Raw genomic sequence first — 19416 nt, 5'->3', positions numbered from 1 at the left:
GCCAGGGAGTTTTAATTCCCATTGGGTTCATAAAGAGGACAGTTAAATACAGTAGTTAGTGTACAGTGTTATTCTGCTGCTATAATAATTTCATTTTCTCCCAAAACAGTCTTTGCATCTCCACCTTAAATCCTTCTCCCGGCTTCCCATCAAATTTCGCATCACCCACAAAGTTCTCCTCCTTACCTTCAAGGTTCTTCCTCACCTGCTCCTTCCTACATATCAGTCCTGATCTCAAGCTACGCCCCTGCTTGTCTCCTGCCCTCTATCCCATATCCATCTCCTTTCCACCCCTTTCACTTCTACTGCTCTCTTTCACCTTAAACCTTTTTTCCCTCACTGCCCCTTACCTGTGGAACTCCCTCACACACAGTATACGCCAAGCACCCCTTTAAGTCAAACCTTAAAACTCACTTTTTAAATGAAGCATCACACTAACCTGGACTCATATCTACTGTCCCACACCCACAGTCGCTCCTACCAGCCATTGTGGCCAATGACTGCTACCTACTGCACTTATTCCCTCACTTGCGGTCACTGTTGGTTTCCCAACATACCACTTAGAATGTAAGTTCTCTGGGGCAGGGATTTCCTTTCCTATTGTCTTTGTTACACTTATAGTATTAAATTCCCTGTACTGTTTTTTGTCTTTCTTGTAAAAGTGCAGAGTACACTTTGGGCACTATATAAATAAAGACATAGCTACATACCACTTACATGTAGTATAGCGCATAGAATTTTCTAGGCAAAAGTTCAAGAAAAATGGAATGTACTGTACAATCTCATTTTGGTCCCCGCATCTCAACAAAGGAGGTCAGATGACTTATTTGAGGCCACCCGGAGCAGATGCTGGGAATCAAGATAGATAAATCTCCTTCCAATATAGTGACATTACCTTTGTAGGACTCTTTCTCTGTTATATTGTCAAAACCTACCATGCTTTATTAAATGCTCTTGCAATAATGCGATCGAAAGGAGATTTGATATAAAACTCTGTGCTTGTGTATAAGACCCCACTCAGGTTTTATTTCTTATTCTTCACCCTAATAAAACTATTGTAGCCTGTGCGTTCCGTGGCATTGTCATTGGGTGCATGAATTTTGTATGAAAGTTGGAAAAAAGCTATCACTTGCATCTGGCCGTATTATGACAATGCAGAAAGGACTTCTTCTTGCCTAAATGTTACTGCTACATGCTGGACCTCTTTGCACTTAGAACTGCAGGCAAATTAATGCAATCAATTTGTCCTGTTTAGGCAGCGGTTAAAACCCCCATATTACATTAGAAATCTGCTTCCACCGAAATGCCAGTTTGTTGATGATTACCCCTTTAAAATATTAATGAAACTCCACATTCAGCTGCGTATTTGTGGGTCGTTTAAAGATAGTCACAGCACTTAGCTGCTTTCAGCTACAAATAGCTCCAGATTTGTGCTGTGGTCAAACTGAGATTCTGCTGAAATCTTTAAGTGACCCGTATATAATAAGCATGCGGCTTCCAAAAATATCTTTCATTGAACTTTCATTGTGCAAGTTTTACCTGCACTACATATGCACTGAATTATACAACAGTGCTGCATTACTTTATTTACAGTAACAGGCTTAAGACATACCGGGTAGAAAGATAATAAATGCTGCACACTAATAAAAAATCAAAGGGGGATATAACTACCGGTGCTCCTGGTTCAGGATTCTCTGTGTCAATCCAGTGTTAACGAAATGAAGAAAATCAGGGCTCCACGGATTTGCTCAATGAACTAATTTATTGCCAATAGACTTGACGTTTCGGCCACACAGGCCTTTCTCAAAAGCAGAAATGCCATTTCTATTGGCAATAAATTAGTTCATTGAGCAAATCCGTGGAGCCCTGATTTTCTTCATTTCGTTAAGACATACCGGAACATATTTACTAAGCAGTACTATTCCTTAACATCGCTTCTGATACCTGAAGATCCCTTACAACCCAATTATATTTTGGCACTGGAAAGAGGCTTTTCGGATAGCACCGCCTATTAACTTGAATGGGCTGTAAAAATGTCTTATGGCATATACTGTAATATATCATGTAATATATAATATATGCGCCTTAAATCTGCAGACTTAGCAATATCCTACATATGTGTTTTTTTTAATAAATCAATTCTGTACTATGAGAAAATACTTGTAGCATTCTTTTTCAAAACAACTCTGAAGGACACTTTTAATGTATTATAATTTAAGAAGCCTTTTTTGTTTCTATATCAACCATTTACAAAGTCACATCCCCTTCCTTCTAAAACAGGCTCTGGCACACCCCTTTTTGAGCCCTGCCCTCTCTCTAGTAGTGCACCAATTGTATATAGTGACTGCCTGGCCACATGATCTTCCCCACAGAACTTTGTCAGATTAATATGCAAATGCATTCCACTGACTGCAGAATACTCCTATGCAGCCATTTAGTGAACCCCCGAGCCGAATCTTCGCCGATCGATCACAGGAGAATGGATCGATCAGCAATTTAGCTAATCACTTATCATTGAGTCGATTTTATTGATGCACTTATTTAATGGGCCAAAATGTATTTTTAAAATTTTTTCAAAAAAAAAACCAGCCGCTTGGACTTCAGCTTTAATGCTATGTGCTAACGGGCCTTAAACCTACGGTTGTACTCTGTTGCTGTCCAGTTGAAGGATGTTTCTTAGTGGCCTATGATTTATCGCAGGTGTTCCAGCTCAAAAGGTTTTAAAGTTAGTCTAACTCATATGACAAAAAAAAATAAAAAATACAGCGCAGGACCTTCTTCTTTCTGTCACATGAAAAAGAATTGCTGTTCTTCTTGCATTAATGGCATCCTTGTTTTCCTATCTAAAAAGGAGCAGAACACATATTTACAGGAAGACACTTTATTGTGCGATATTGCAACAGGTCCCCTAGGTTGTAAAGCACAGGCTGCGGGTAGGTGTCTCTCTTTAGGCAGAAGGCACTTCATGCAGTTCTGAATTAGATTATTCTCTTTGAAGAATATGAGTCTGGCAGAATTGATGGTACATTGATGTGTACATTATTTTCCCTGTGCACTCCAAAGGGGAATCTGTCTTTAATCTTCCAGAACTCTGACAGTATCTCTCATAAGCATACAAATTGAGCAAGTTTCAGTTGCCGACTAATCAAGTTCCTGCTGACATCCTCAGCCATCTCTTTATGTTCCGTGTGATGACAAATCCGTTCTTTTCCATCATATTCCAATTTCTGGAGGGGGTAGTGACATATCTCATATATTTACTGGGGATCCATCCAGAAATGATAAAAAAAAAATGACAAAAAAAAAAAGTTAGAATTTTTTCATTTTTACATGCTTATTTATGCAGCGACAATTTTCACCGTTAGTGTTAGGATCTGCAGAGGGGTCATGCCGTGACGTGGCTGCAGGCTTACAACGCTTTAGCCAAAGAATTGAACTAAATTACCCTTACTCATGAGAATACAAACAGAGATATTTAACTATATACTTTGTCATTTGGATGTAGCATTGAGGCCTTTTGTTGTTGTATACATGTCATTAATAGAATTAAAAAAAAAAAAAACTTGGATATTAAAAGTTATGAATAAAATAACATTGACGGTACCTATGGGATCTAAGGACTTACAATAATTGACAAGAGTGCCAGTACACCTATACACACAAGCTAACATCAGCATCTAACAGATAACTATACCCCGGAGATAGCAGGACTTGACTGGGGTATGCGGTCATTTTTGTCTCATTTTTTGTACACCCATTTATTTTAAACAATATTAATAAAAATAATTTTTAACAACTACAATTTACCTACTCTGAGTTATAGAGTGCTATCAGCTGGGTTCTTTTTCCTAGGTGTATTACTTACAATAATTGAGTTTGCTTTTAATATGACTTGCCATGTAGATAATAGAGTGATACTTTGGTATTTTTCTGAACAGAGTAAAAGGTTAATAGAGTAGTATGCATCACTTCTTGTTCTCGTTGGTAGATTTATATATTCCTCTCTTCCTACCTTTGGATTCATCAAAGGTCATCAACAATCTACTGACATTCATGACTTCAATGTTACCAATGATGGACAATGAATAAGGCATTTTCTGATTATTCTGGGCCAAATATATGCCCACATCGTTAAAACGCCTAAAGTCTGAGGGGAACTATATTATTAAATGGAAGTGGAGTTTTTATCCTCTAGGTTTCGAGTGGAGAAGAACTGGTCTGGTCCTCACTGTGAGTCCTGTAAATAGGTTTGTGTGTATAGCCAAGTGTACAGTATTAAGAGAGCACGATTGTTCTCGCTATTGATAAGGATTCAGCATGCTCTTTATAGGAGCTCATGGCATAGTATCTCCGGAGTATGTTTGTAACGGCCCGACCGAATAAATGATAAATTCTTTCATAGTGTCGGTCTTTTCGCCCCAAATCTTTGAAACTCGTTTATGACTACCTGAAAATAGGTTTCAATATGCGTCACTTTAGAGTGTATTGGAAAAAAGGTTGATTGTTTATGCCGACCACTATGTTTACATTTAGAAACTAGTTTCAAAGTCCCCCAGGTCCCTATCACACCCTATATCTTCTTGTTCTTGTATTACAAAAGAGGAGTATCGTTATTGTTCTAATCAGGATGCTTACAAGATAAAGAATATATCCTGATCAACTATTTATTGTCCTCTCCAAGAGTCTTTAGTGAGTCCCCCACAATATTTGTATCTATCTTTTTACATAATCTATGTTTATCCATTTTTATTAATATTTTACATATACATCGATTTTATATCTTGATTTCACACATTTGTATTGTTTTTGGATGGGTTTTACATTTTATATATTTTATGGACATTTCTTTCACTTTATATACTTTTTGCATAAATGTGTTTTATGTGGGATTATTTATTGAGTATTTAAATTGATCTGAGTGTACAGGATGGTACCATAGAGCTGAAATAAGTTAGCATTTTAAGAGTTTTAAGTGGTAGCTCTCACTCCTACGCTGGTAGGTACTTAACTTGTTACCTGTAGTAGAGGCAAAATTTGCAGTCTCTTACATAGAGTTAGTAATGCCGCACCACTTGTTGAATGAGCATCTCAGCCATACACTTCAGGCTCCTGGGTTAGCAACCAGCTATTATGTATTGCTTAGTTCCACCATACCCAGTAGATCAGGAATGCTCAGGGAATCTTCCAGTTCGGCCGATCAAAACATACTCTGGAGTCACTATGCCGAGAGCTCCTATCAAGAGCATGCTGCATCCTTATCAATAGCAAAAACAATTGTGGTCCCTTACTACTGGCACATACTTAGATCGGGGCATGTTTCCTAAGTGAAAAACAAATGGTGACAGGACACATCTTAATACACACAAACTTATTTACAGGACTCAAAGTGAGGACCTCCCAGTCATAACTCTAAAGAGCCTTATTCAAGAACCTAGGGTGGAGCTATATATATCCTCTATATTCCCTATAGTTATATCATGGGTCACAAGACATACAGCGAAGGGCAATACTGGTGTAAGTCCAGCCAGTTAACCCGTTAAGGCTGTTAACCCTTTTTAATCCCCAAAGAGAGGGCTACAGATGTATGGACAAATATTTTCCTAAAAGAACCAAAACACAAATATACCGCTCACTAGTATTGAGAAAAATCAAACATATAAATATAATTATAGGCTTAGTGCCAAATTGGTACTGGGTGCTATCTAAGTGCTGAGCTGAAACCTATTTTCAAAATTTAGAGAGGAGGCTGGTCTTAGCAGCCAGTCCCTAACTTGATAAAGACTGGCTGCTAATACCAGCCATCTCTCTAAATTTTGAAAATACAATTATTTTCCTAGCTGCATACTCAAAGGTATTGAATTATATATGTTACTGATATACTCCATTACAGGGATAGGTCTGAGCTCACCTAATTCTGTTTCACTAAATGTTAGGCTTAATGTGGCTTTTTAATGAGCCCAAACTGCAACTGCCACAGCTATTCCACCCTGAAGAAGCCAGGTTGAGCTTGAAAAATGCATAAGGCAGAGCCCAATAGTGGAGTGGCTAATTCTTGGGTTCCCCGCTGGTGACATCATCCACCAGATTCCCCCATCACAGGATCTTGACCACCAAAGTGCTCCGAGGAAAGGAGATGCCACACTGCACTGTTCAGTGCAGAGAAGAGCTCGGGCTAAGATTCAGTAAGGGAGGGGGAATTTTCTGGCAACATCGTGGCTCAGTGGAGTACCCAGAATAGGACTCCAGCCTTCTCAGTTATGCTTGAAACAAGGATATACAAATATATATTTTTTGTTATTTTAAACCTGTTTATATTAAAGGTACTAAACATTATGTTTTTTTTTTGGTGTGCTCTTCTATTTTTTGGTGATTTCTTGTACTACAGGTGGCTTGGGAGAACAGCTTGAAGAGTAATCCCCCTTTAAACAAGCGTCCGCTCGTGGAAAACCTTCACCAACTAGAATGGGGATTTCGGTCGATCACACTACAATCTGCTGCTTCAGTGTATATTGCATCACCCTGAAAGTGTGGGAATGGAAAAAGACTGAAGTATAAATGTTTACTCCAATCAAATTTGAATCAGTGGAATCCACACACATTTACTCTGAAAATGAGAAAAAAATTGTTCCTGCTTTTATGAACATGGATTGAAACATATATATATTTTTCCTTTTGCACTCTTTTCCAATCAAATTGTGTATTAAGACGTGTATGTGTTTCAGCGTGGCCACTAAACGCTTTACACTTATGAATTTGTAATATTTTTTGGCTGTGCATTATTGATGCTTGCGATATATTTGACAGATGATATGAGAAATAATTGAATAAAGTTACAAAGACAGACTTTTTGGAGTGGGTTTAGCTGATTGATTGGACTTTTATAATAACTTTGTAACAGCGAAAAGAGGAGAGGTAAAATTGATTTAGGTCTGATGTTTTATGACTGCTCAAATCTGGGTCTGAAGATGATATTGATGTTACACCACAATAGACTAACACGCAGGCAGTGTGCACTTTTAGAAGATTGGGAATGCTTTATTCTTTTATCATATTGTTAGCTTCTGTTGTTTGGTTTTTATTCAATAACAGCAGGAACTGACTTAAAATATGAATAGGGTGACCAGACGTTCCGGTTTTTAGGCCTCGGTCCCGACTTTTTGGGCCACTGTCCCTGTTTTCTATTGGTGCATGCGTGATCAGCACTTGACGGCCACCCGTGCGTGTGTGGGATCGCAAGCTCCGATGGCACATGCCCACGAGCGGTCGGCAAGGGCCGATCGCACACACGAATAAGCGACCAGCAAGTGCTCCTCGCACATGCGCAGTCGGTGCTAGTGAATGCGCATGCAGAACCTTTGTCCCGTTTTTTGCCCGGACAAATATGGTCACCCTAAATATGAACATATAATTGGATACATGTTAATAATATGTATACAGCATCTCTGTATTTAAAGGAAACTCTGGAGCCAGAGGTACAAGGTCGGTATTCATTTGGGTCGGAATGTTCTGTAGCCAAAGAGGATCATGTTTAAAGGGAAATAAATTATAGATCAGATGTGGCTGGGAAGTGGAAACCATTGGGTTAAAGCAGCAATGTGAATAGCAGATTGGCTGCTTTACCTGCATATTAAAGGGAATTTTAGATTTCCCTCCCTAGTAGTCAGGATGTGTAGGGAGAGATGTAAATGAATTGTAGAAGTCTACAATAAAGTCCATTGTGGTTTCCAGCGCTCTATATATATATAATATACTCTAAACAGAGACGCAAGAACAATCAAGTGAAGAAAGAATACATTGACTCAATGCATGTCACGTATACATGTGGGTGGGAATGGGTAATATGCAGAGCTGTGAGATAAAAATGAATAATGGGTCTACAAAAATACTGCAAAGAGAAACAAAAAATACTGCAAAGAGAGGCAAAGCAAACAAAAATACTTATCTACAGCTCAATAGCAAGAAGAAGCATGTCAAAATGAGAAACAGCACTGGAAAAAAGTGTTACAGTATCGTGAGTAAGCACATATAGTAGGATAACTGTGCAAAAAAAAGTGAACAGCAAAATAAAAAAGGTGTAACAGAAAAATAGAATCACTAAGGGAGATGGAGAAAAATGGCTGGGAGAAAATAAAAGAAGTAAGGGGGGCAGCGTTTTGGGGATAGTCCCCATCTTCAGGTCTGACCTGTTACCGCGTTCCCTCCTCTGATCTGTTTGTTCTTCCCGCCTCACTATGATTGACCGAATGCCGTTTCTCTATAGGTTTGAAGCGGAGGAGAACTACAAATGCAAAGCTCTCTCCGGGGGTGTCCGGGCAGTCAGAAGTGGATCATGGGAAGTCCCGGTGATCGGAAACTACCTGGAAATACCTGACAGAGGAGTTCGGAAGACTATGTAGCCACCGTATAGGCCTGTTTCGCGGAGACCATCTATTCGTAAATTGGCTTATGTCATGCACAGCACCTAGTGAGTTAGAAGACCCAGTTAACACTGTAAGTTCCAAATCTGACTATTTTATTTTATACTGTTTTTTTTGTGTGTGGTTTAACTGTGTTTTTATGCTTGTAATGTGGTTCACTGTTAGCTTTTGCCAGAATAAACCTCTGTGTATTAAACCTCTTACTATGCCTTGTGCTGTGATCCCTGTATAAATCGCCTGGGCTTTCGTGAAAATCATAATCTCACAAGTGGCAGCAGAAATAGTTTCATTTGGTGGGGCATACAACACCAATGATGCAGTTGAAGTCATACAGTACCTGAAGTGTTTTTGAGTTCAAGTACACAAAATCATCAGATTCAATGACTTTTTTGATCAATAACCCGTGAAAATGATTAGTCTTAGTCTTGATTAGATTACATTCTCATCAAAAGAATGTGTGCACCACTCTTCTGACTTGGCACACGGATAACTAACCTTACTTAGTTATCGTATTTCTGTTCCTTGAACAGCATAAGAACAATGTATTCCTACACAACATAGTACAACATCATAACCAACCATTTATAGAACACCAAAATAAAACACAATACAAGGTGGAAAATCTTTGATGGAAGGTAACATTTTTAATTTAGAAGATAATGTACTGTTGATAGTTTGGGATTGTGGATAAATAGCATTGATCTCATGACAACTGCATCATGGCTAAACTATTCATTATTTGCTACGTTGACACATTGCTTTCTAAAATAACATACAGTGCATTATGCTCTGCAGATCTAAAAGCATCAGCTTAGATGCAATAAAAGCATCTTCTTTACTCACCAAGTTATTGGCTTTCTCTTACAGTAAATTGTAGGGCATTTGGTTATTGTGATGATCTTGGAAATCCTGCTTGAGCCCTTAATGATACTGTAGCTTCACAGAACAAAGCCTGTGTTATTGCTCTGACACTTCATTATATTGAGCTTTGTGTGTAAAAAAAATAAAAAATGAAGCCAACCCATCAGATGCAATAAATAGCCATGTACTGTATGAAAAGCATTTAGGCTGGGGTTCACCGAGCCGTGATCCATGGAATTGCATCCTGAGCCAGCGTTAACTGGCATTCAAGTAAAGGGCAGTTAGTGCCAGCCTGCGGGTATGATCAGCTGCATTGTGGCTTAGTGAATCCCCACCTAAGTGCACAATGAATAGCCAATGGCAGGTTCTATAGCAAGGAGTTAGCTGCGGATAAAAAAATGAACTATTCCTGTATATAAAATACAGATGCAGCCAGAATTACTGTCCCCGTGACCGCGGCATGGTGGGAGATTAAAGCTTCCTGAGCACTTTGTTCACGCGGCACGGCTACAGTAAGCCGGCAGAATTATTTGTGGGTTTTATTTATGTCGTTGCAATTCAGTATGTGTGTCCGGTAGATGGTAGTGTCCAGAAGAAGGGGGGGTGTCCGGAAGAAGGGGTGTAATCCATTGAAATGAATGGGATATCATATTAAATGAATGGGAATAAGGGATGGATTACATTGCATTTAGATTAAAGACACACACTAGTGCCGCCTATCATTACTGCAGAGTACTACAGTCGCTGATAAACTCAATTTTTCCCATGAGAATTCTCCGATTTCTGGCCAGGCCCGGCGCCCAAGCCCCACCTCTCCCTCAGCTGCAGACCTCTTCCTTACTCTGTTCCATGCTGAGCTTCCAACACCCCCTCTCATGCTGGCGTGTGCCGGAAGCTGGACCAAACTTCTTGTGCGCTGATGTCAGAGAGGCCGTAGCACGCCAGTGTTGAAAGCTGGGCATGGGACAGAGCAAGGAAGAGGCTTGCAGCTGAGAGAGAGCCATGGCCTTTCGGCGAGATGACTGGCAACTGGCAGCCAGACCTGGCCAGAGTTTGGGCACAACTTGCAGTGCCAGCTGGGCCCCCCGCAGACATCGGGCCCGGGACCTGTACCGGCAGTCCCCCCTGTTGGCGGCCCTGGATACAAGAAGTGATCACTGATACATTTGCTCCAATTTACATCTTAATTCGAAGTAAGAATGAAGAAAATTGATTAAAAAGAAGACGAAAACAATCAACATCATCAACATCAAAAATGAAAAAAAAATTATAGCTGAAAAAGTAGATAACATTTGAAGAATCACCAACACTAACAGGCTATGAAAATAGCATATGAGATTAAGCTGTTGCTGAGGAAATAAATACATGAGGCAACCCCAAGACTGAAGAACAAAAACTAAATATACAGAACAGGGCAAGATGATCTGCAAGTGTATAACTGATGATGTAAGAACATTTAATCATGACATGGTGATATTGAAGAAAAAAGCTTAAAGGAAATGAAACAGTGACATGATTAGGAAGAAGCAAATCATTGCCCTCTAACATGACAATGAACAAGACAAGACAACACACTTTATAATGAGATTTGAGGATCTCTACAATAGGGGTCTCAAACTGAGCCTTCAATGGCAACCAACAGGCCAGCTTTTATTGATATCTCTGCTCCAGCACAGGTGGCCCTTGAAGGCGAGTTTGAGACCCTTGCTTTACAAGAACACAAATAACACAGGGCATAATCAAGCAGATGAAGACCAAGAATAAACTATGACTCATGAACCATGCATTCTTACAGTAGTAGCAAAGGCAACAAAATACACGAAGAATGGAAAAGCCCCAGGGGAAGGTGGAACAACTGCTGCAATCTTGAAGAAAGCTATGGAAGAAGTGCAGAAAATCTTTGCAGAGCTCTTGCTTTAAGAACAAGGAAATTCCAGAACAGTGAAGCAATTCCATAGAAAAGAGACAAAGAAGACACAAAGAAACGAAGAACTGCAGATCAATCAGCCTACTTGATATCCCAAGATTTTTACACAGATACGGAATATTTGGCTGCAACAGACCATATGCAGCAGGAATTCACAATTGATACAACACAGTGGACCATATTAAAGTTATAGAAGAAGTAATATCTCGAAGTAATTAATATGGTCCACCACTTAGGAAAATGCATTTGATTCTGTCAGCACCTCAACTATTTAAATGCATTAAAGGAGCAGCCCAATACATACATTTTTGTTTTGCAAAGGGGTGAGGAAAGGGGTGCCGGTATCTCTCTGCTTTTTAAAGCTCCCGCATTATATGGCCAGTAGGAAGCCACAACGATGATATCACAGCTTTCTATTGGCCGGCAGGGCGTCGTAGCTTTGAAAAGCCGCCATTACGTGATCCGTGGTACCCAAGCGAGTACCGAGTGGCTACCGGCTACCTGAAATTAAATAAAGCACTGCACATTGTAAATTGTAAATGATATTATAAGGAGCATATATTCCTCATCAACTATTAGATTACTGGAAGATGCAAGAAAGATAAGGATCAGCAAGGGTGTGCAATAGCAGACATCTTGTCAGCGAAGCTATTTACAGCAACACTTGACACATTTTTTAAGACATTCAATTAGGAAGAAAAAGGAATCAAAATCAATGGTGAACAACTGAGTCACGATTTGCAGACAAGTCCACAGGAACATTGATCAATGGATCAAAGAAGATGAGTCGCCATATGAATCTTAGCAAGACCAAAGGGATGTTCAACAAGTGTGTCAACTTTACAAAGATGAAAATAAAGAGAATAGAACTAGAAATCTAAAACGATGTCTACCTTGGCCAGTAAGTATCAGTTGATGGGAACATTTTTATTTAAATCAATAGGAGAATGATTCTGAAGATAGGGTGAATCACATTTGGAAGAAACAAGACAACACAATGACACGTGGGTTTGTCTGGATATAGACTTTAATTTCACATTAAAAAGGGTGGAACAAAAAGGAGCTTATCTTCAGCATATAAACGGTTAACAAAAACATAAGTCCTTAATAAGGGCGTTGCTATTTTTTTTAGCAAGGGCAGTTCAAGTCCAGGATACCCAAGAGAAAGAGTTGTAATATAAATAGACATTGTTGCAGGCGTCTCTCCCTCCAGAGCTCCAGTGTGTGTCTCTCTGGTGAAGACAGCAACCTAGAGCACTGAACGCTAGACTTTTAAGACATTCTAACGAGCCTGGTGAGCAGGCCAATCAATTCAGTCTGTTCTCAGACTGAGATTTAACTTGCTCAGTGCTGTGCTCAACCATGAAACATAGGTCTCCCATGCATAACAGTCAAACAGGGAATCAACCTAGTCACCTTCCACTGTGTCTCAGCAGGAAAGTTCATTCTTCCTATGCACACCTATGGATGTCAAACTTGGAAACTTCAGAAGCTTCCAACTCAAAGGACTATGGAGGAAAACATGTGATTGGGTGTTACCTGGAGAGATAGGAAAAAGAATGAATGGGTTCAGAAGCAAACACAGGTCTACAGCGTCATCACAAGGGTGAAGAAGTGAAAGAAGAAGTGAAAATGGCAGTGGGTGCCTGTCGGATTTCAGTGGATCATTCTCAAAAAGGGCGATTTGTGTTTTGTGAAATTTTTATTATTGCCAATACACTCCGCGGATTTCGCAACCTGTGGATGGATTTGCCGCATCCAATCCGCGGATTCAGCCATTTTATATATACAGTATATATACACACACACATATGATCTAAAAGACAGAGGTGCAAACTAAAACCATCATAGTGTAGACTGTAAGGAATATATTTCATCCCTTTAAAAGTAATAAAATGCACTCACAAATGTATAAAAAGTTTGAACTTATCTGTAAAGAACCGTTTGGCTTCTGTTCGTCTGTTCGTCTGTCCGTGCTGACCACACCATCTGAGCTGCAGGCCGCATTGGCATCACGCTCATGCTTTACCAAGCTTGCTAAGGATCTCTACGAGGAACTACACGCCTCCTACATATTTCACAACTCAAGGCTTCTACTGAACTCTTTGAAGGGGATCGGACTCCAGCCCTTCTGTTTATTGAGCATCGGAGATGCACCAACACATCTTAGAAGGCATGCATAGTGCAGAGCACCCTTAACAAGGACCATTATAAAGAAAAACCTAAATACAAGTTTCACCTCTTAACATAGGATTGAAGCAGGACGTCTCCAGAGCTGAACCTCATTATTTTCATGTCCGGGGACCCCTTGCTTCCGGAGATACTTATCTCTGAAAGGGGTGCTGGTATCTCTGCGCTTTTTAAAGCTCCCGTGTCATGTGTGCAATAGGAAGCTGCACCTGATGACGTCATGGCTCCTTTTTGGCCTGCAGGGCGCGGAGCTTAGAAAAGTGGCCATCACGTGATCCCTGCCAGCTGAGCGGTGCGGCTACCGGCACTCCCTGCAGAGGTAAGTATCTCCGGAAGAGGGGGTGTTTTGGCAAAAAAAAATGCAAGAATTAAGTTGTGATCTCATGTTAGTTGAGTGTGGGGTGCATAGATAAATAATATACAGTTAATGGCATAAGAAAACTTTATATAGGAAAAAACAAGAAAGAACCGACGTAAAAATAACCATATTTACAAAATTAGAGCTGTGTATATGTACATATAAACACTCACACATCTAAAAGTAGATTAACTTTGAACAATACAATTAAAAAGCCTGTTCTATTGGCCTCAAATAGCTTATAGCAAAAAACTAAAGGATATGTTTATTTATCCAAAAAGGCTTTCAGGTCGAGATCGAAATTTTGCAGAATGGGCCATTTGGTCCCGGTTGTCTCACCACGACCAAACCTCCATCGGTGTTTGGCCACATAGGGACCATCCACGACAGCCACTCCACCGCTGAACGCTCAGCCACCAGCCGCTTCGCCAAAGTAAGTTAATTTAAGGGTTAATTTAGCAGTTAGAGTAGGGGGTTAAGGATAGGTGTTAGGTTTTTAGGGTAAAGGGATTAGGGTAAGGGGTTTAGGGAAAGAGGTTTAGGGTAAGGGGTTTAAGGTAAGGGGTTTAGGGTAAGGGGTTTAGTGTAAGGGGTTTTAGAGTAAGGGGTAGCGTTAATATTGGGGGTTAAGATTAAAGGTTTTTAGGGTAAGGAGTAAGGTTAGGGAATTATCTTGGCCGTGAAGTGGCTGGCGGTGAGATGTCCCGGCAGCAACGTGAGTAGCGGTTAAACGTCGTCAAACAGCCAAAACCAAATGTCCTAGACTGTAAATTTAGACCATTTGACTGAAGGGTATCCAGCTGATTGATCCAAAATGTCTCTCTACGTCTCAGACTCCATGTTTATGTTGCTGTACCAATACAATCCATTTAATAGGGAGACCCATTATTTCTCTATAGTGCATTTCGGTAAAACATTTAGATAGATCGTGTTGAACATATCCATGTTGGATGTTACGTTTTTGTTCTAGGAACTGAATGCTTAATGGTCTCCTGGTGCTACCTATATATTTGTGTCTTAGGCCTCGGCCATGGTGGCAATGAGCGGGCGGGCGGGCGCGCTCACGCTGGCCGCGATGAAACACATTGTGGCAATGTGTGTGGCCAGCGTGAGCAAGCGCCTGAGCATGCGCAGCGCTTACCTGCTTGCCAAGCAACCAAATTTGAATTTGCCACTCGCTCGCGCGTTACGTGAGCGGTTCGCCCAATGAGGACGACCAGCTCTGTGACGTCTTGGCCATGCCCCCCGTGTGCGCACCTAGCCGGCCACGAATCGCCCGGCCGAGCGGGGAGCATCGCACGAGCGCCCGCTCCCTGCTGGCCACAGCCTTACATGAGGCAAAGGATCTAGCTTTGTGGTAATTGAGTACAAGGGCTGAAAACCAGTCCCGAAATCCGGTGCATCGATAAACCTCCTTTGAATGCCAGCAATAAGTCCACAGTATTGTTTGGAAGTAATATAACAGGAGTCTTCACTGAATCAAGACATCTTCTACATGGGTGAGTGATCGTGAGGCCATACGCATGTGGTGTGACTGAACTCGATAAAGGGGAATGGGAGGTGATCACGGATGACCTGCAATAGTGGGGACACCCGTGTCACTCAACCCTCATAGCCTTAAGAGTATGCACATTAAATATAGATAACTGGCATGTACAACAGCACAATATGCTGAGTAAATACTTTGCTGGAAGTAACTCACGGTCCTCCCCTGTGAATGATCGGAGCAGTGATTCAGTCCTCCACAATCCCCGCCTAGCTATGTGGTAAGGCTACAGACTTTACTGCAAATATTAGCCCTTCTTATAACTGTGCATAACCGTGCCTCATTAATTCCATGGACTGTCCTGATGCCAGAACTATATAAGGAAAAATTATTATTATTATTATTATATAGTAAGAAATCAGGCTTCAAACATAAACTTGAAAACACCCCATCTGCTATTACACAAAACAAAACTATATTTCCCAAAGATGGAAATCATGGACAATTAACAAGAAAAAGCACAATTTCACAGGTAGTTGACCATCTAAATGCTTCTTCATTTTGCAAAGGAGTGAGGCTGCATTACATTTTAATCAAATTTCACAGCTGCTGGAATATATTCAGGCAATATATGATTGACATTTCCTCCAGAAATATTCTGCATTTTAAAAAGGAAGTGTTAATAATTTTAAGGTCACTGGAGTCATTTTCAGTTTGCATGTAACGTTAGGTTAGCATTCATTATTCTGTTTTTTTTTTCCTGCAAGGTTATCAGCAGTTTGATTAAGTGGCTAGGACGGCATTATTATTATTATTATTATTTTCGGTAATAAAATTAGCCATTATAACCTGTACGGCTCTTCCATGTATGGCAGTCACTTCTGGCAAAACAAATGAGTTAAATAGCAATTCCCACCTGACCTCTGTTTTTTGTTGTTAAATTGATTCTGTTTCTCAACTACCTGAACTGAGGATCGCCCATCCCCCCCCACCCGCCACCACCAAAAAGGTGCAAATCGCCCATGTTTCAGCTCTGATTTCCCAACACTGTTAAGGGGGGGAAATGCCATAATTGCCATGAAGCCAATTGAATGAGGGGACATTGCTAAGATGATCAGCACATTTCCTACTCATTGTATTCTTTTGATATATCGGAAGTTTGTTACCATGGTCCACACAGGTATTTTTGCCTCTTTAGATAGCAAATAACAGGTTTTTTTAACTGATACATTTTTGTTCAACATTAGAGATTTGTGAACGTGCCACAGTTCACGTTGCCTACAGTTCAATGGGATATATATATATTTTTTAAGTTAGAAAATTCAAGAATATTCTATGTAAACTTTTACCCGTAAAAGTCATGCCGAAATTGACAAAGTCAAAGAGGAATGAGAAACTTTCCCTTGCACTTTACATTTCACCAGATTATAAAGTACTCTGAGAAAAAGCTCGGAGAGGGGAGAGAGAGTAAATGCTATCTTGGGTCATTTGAATATACTCTGCATATTCCAATTAGCATTTTTCCCAGGGGTCTCAGGTGTGTTCAGTTTTGGCACATGTTTCTCTCCACATATAAAGGAGTGTTTGTGGAGGTGCTTTACTGTATATACGTTTCTTGGGACTCCATGAAACAATAAGGTTCTCTCTCTGAACGCACACGCGCACGCGCACACACACACGCACACACACACATACCCTGACATCAACAGTGGGGAAGCTATTTGCAGTATTCAGGGATACCTAATTGATAACTAAATTATTAGTAATAGTCAGCATGGATTTATGAAGGATAGGTCGCACCAAACTAACCGTATGTGTTTCTTTGTGGAGGTAAGTAGGAATGTAGACCGGGGTAATGCAGTTAATGTGATCTACTTCTATTCTGCAAAGGCTTGTAAGATAAAATATTGTTTGGGTTACTGAGAACTTTATTATATATACTAAAAGCTTTTCAAAGATTTACCCTTCACCTCAAGTTTTCTTATTGCAAGTATTTTTACCATCTGTGATAGAAAGATGAACTTCCATATAGGCAGTTTGTTATTTTTTTTTTCTACAAAGGGAATTCCGGATTATACTGTAGGTTTTTTATTATTTTTCTTCTGTGATTTTGTATAGTTTTCCAATTCTTTTGATTTGGCAGCCACATTATACAGTATAGCCGTTCATTTCTGTTTGTATTCAATTTAATACAAACTAACGGCACTTTCTCAAAGCAATGGGAATCAAAATAACATCTTCGTCATGAGCATTAAAATGAATTAATAACTGTCAATTCTTTCTTTAATGAGTTTGAAAATGTTTAAAAAAGAAAAAGAATAGTGTGATAGCGCAGATGATGTTCTATCGTGTTTTTGTGATACATCCTCCATACCACAAAAGGACAAATATTTCGCGGATGGTGTCCCGATTAGAAATGGGCGAATGCGCCCAAATGAGTTTCCCGGATTTTCTCTGATGTTACCCCCAAATCCATGTCGCGGTGTAAAATCTGCAGATGGATTTGGTCTGGTTTTAATCCGCGCGGATTCATCAAAATCTGCCACTGGATACAACCCACGGACGGATTTGTAGAATCCAATCCGCGGATTCAGCAATCCGTTGACGGATTTTTAACAATCCGCCACCGGATTGCTGAATCCATGGATTGGATTCTACAAATGCCGTCCACGTGTTGCAGAATCCACGGAGTGTATTGATAATAATAATAAAAAATCCTCAAAAGGCGACTTGCCCTTTTTCAGATTGATCCACGGAAATCCACGGACCAAAGGAACCGGCCGATCCTCTGTGGATCCAAATCCACCAAAACAATTCACCCATCTCTATTCCCAAATCCTACCTAGTGCTATATTTCAGATTCTCATTTTGATGTTCCATGTTCAGTAGCATGACAAAGGTCAGTGAATTCTACCAAAACATCGATCTGTGTGGATTAAAATCTCTTTTCTTGTATGAAGACCTCTGGGGCGCCGGTTCCTTCATGTTTTAGGAGGACGTGCCCTGCATTATAGGTCTCCCCGATGGGGGGGTGATCTCTGCGCCCCCGAGGCAGGTATATAGATTCAGCGTGTGCCCCTAACCTCTTACTTCCGTGGTCAGTAGCTACAGCGCGTACTTAGTTTCCAAAAAATAAAACCCTCGCTTTATATGCAAAGTATGGAGAACTATGCAAGTGAGAGATAAAATAACTGAGTATTTAATTCATTAAAAGGTCACAGCTCCTCATTAAAAAAGCAAGTCTCGCAATTGGGTTATTAAAAACTTTATGAACATTCAATGACTCAGTAACTTTGGTTAGACTAGCAGGCAGCCAGCTACTGAAGCCATGCAATGGCTAATATTCTCTGTGCTAATCTGCATCCGACATACAGTATCTACAGCGCTGGGATTATAATGGCAGGGAGGAGCACACAGCAGGTGCAGATGGAAATAACCAGTAAAACTCAGTGACATGTTTTAAATTAATTGATTTTATATTTAAATAGTAGCCCACATTCAAACCATATGTAGTAGTCATAGCTCAGTCGTGGCATACATTCTTTATTCATTACTTTCAACCCTCTGGCGTGGAACAAACCTTACTATGAACAATTTTTAAATGACTATACACTGATTAATAGATCTTGAGAGAGCAGAGAAGGTGGGAATGGAAGAACTTGGAGGGAATAGCAGCCCTAGATTTGCCAGGATTTTTTCTTAGCTATATTTCACTCCGGGGAACTATATTGGCCCCAATGAGCAGCTAAACATGGTGCAATCGGTGTTGTGTGTAAGGAAACCTTGTTTTCTTTGTGGTCCTCTGCAATACAATTTGTCCTCTACCCTAAAAGGAGCACATCGGAGATACCTGGGAAATATGCTCATTTAAATCATTTAAATGTACTTTGCATATCCAAATTAGCACATTTTCCAGGTAGCTCAGGTGTGCTCATTTTTGCGCAAGTTTCTCTCTCTCCCACCTCTTTCTGTCTCTCTCTCCTTCTCTCCCCATATTTCTTCCCCGCTCTCTCCCCCATCTTTCTTACCCCTCTCTCGCCCATCTTTCATACCCCTCTCTCCCCCATATTTATTCCCTTTCTCTCCCCTATCTTTCTTCCCCCTCTCCGCCATGTTTCTTCCCCCTCTCTCCCCATCTTTCTTCCCCCTCTCTCCACCATCTTTCTTTCCCCTCTCA

At 40.3% G+C, this 19416-nt stretch overlaps 1 long non-coding RNA gene across 1 annotated transcript in view; it reads right to left on the bottom strand.

Annotated features, from left to right (window-relative positions):
• Nucleotides 1–2623: 2623 nt before the first annotated feature.
• The window catches only part of LOC142467710 (uncharacterized), a 24132-nt gene continuing 7339 nt past the window's right edge, over nt 2624–19416 (bottom strand). Inside the window, exon 3 of the long non-coding RNA XR_012788489.1 lies at nt 2624–3260. This is a non-coding gene — a long non-coding RNA (uncharacterized LOC142467710). The remainder of the gene's footprint in view (nt 3261–19416) is intronic.

This window comes from Ascaphus truei, chromosome 16, assembly GCF_040206685.1.
Source record: "Ascaphus truei isolate aAscTru1 chromosome 16, aAscTru1.hap1, whole genome shotgun sequence".
NCBI classification, from domain to species: Eukaryota; Metazoa; Chordata; class Amphibia; order Anura; family Ascaphidae; genus Ascaphus; species Ascaphus truei.
Note: the sequence above shows the minus strand (reverse complement) of the source record. Positions and strands in the feature narration are given on the sequence as shown.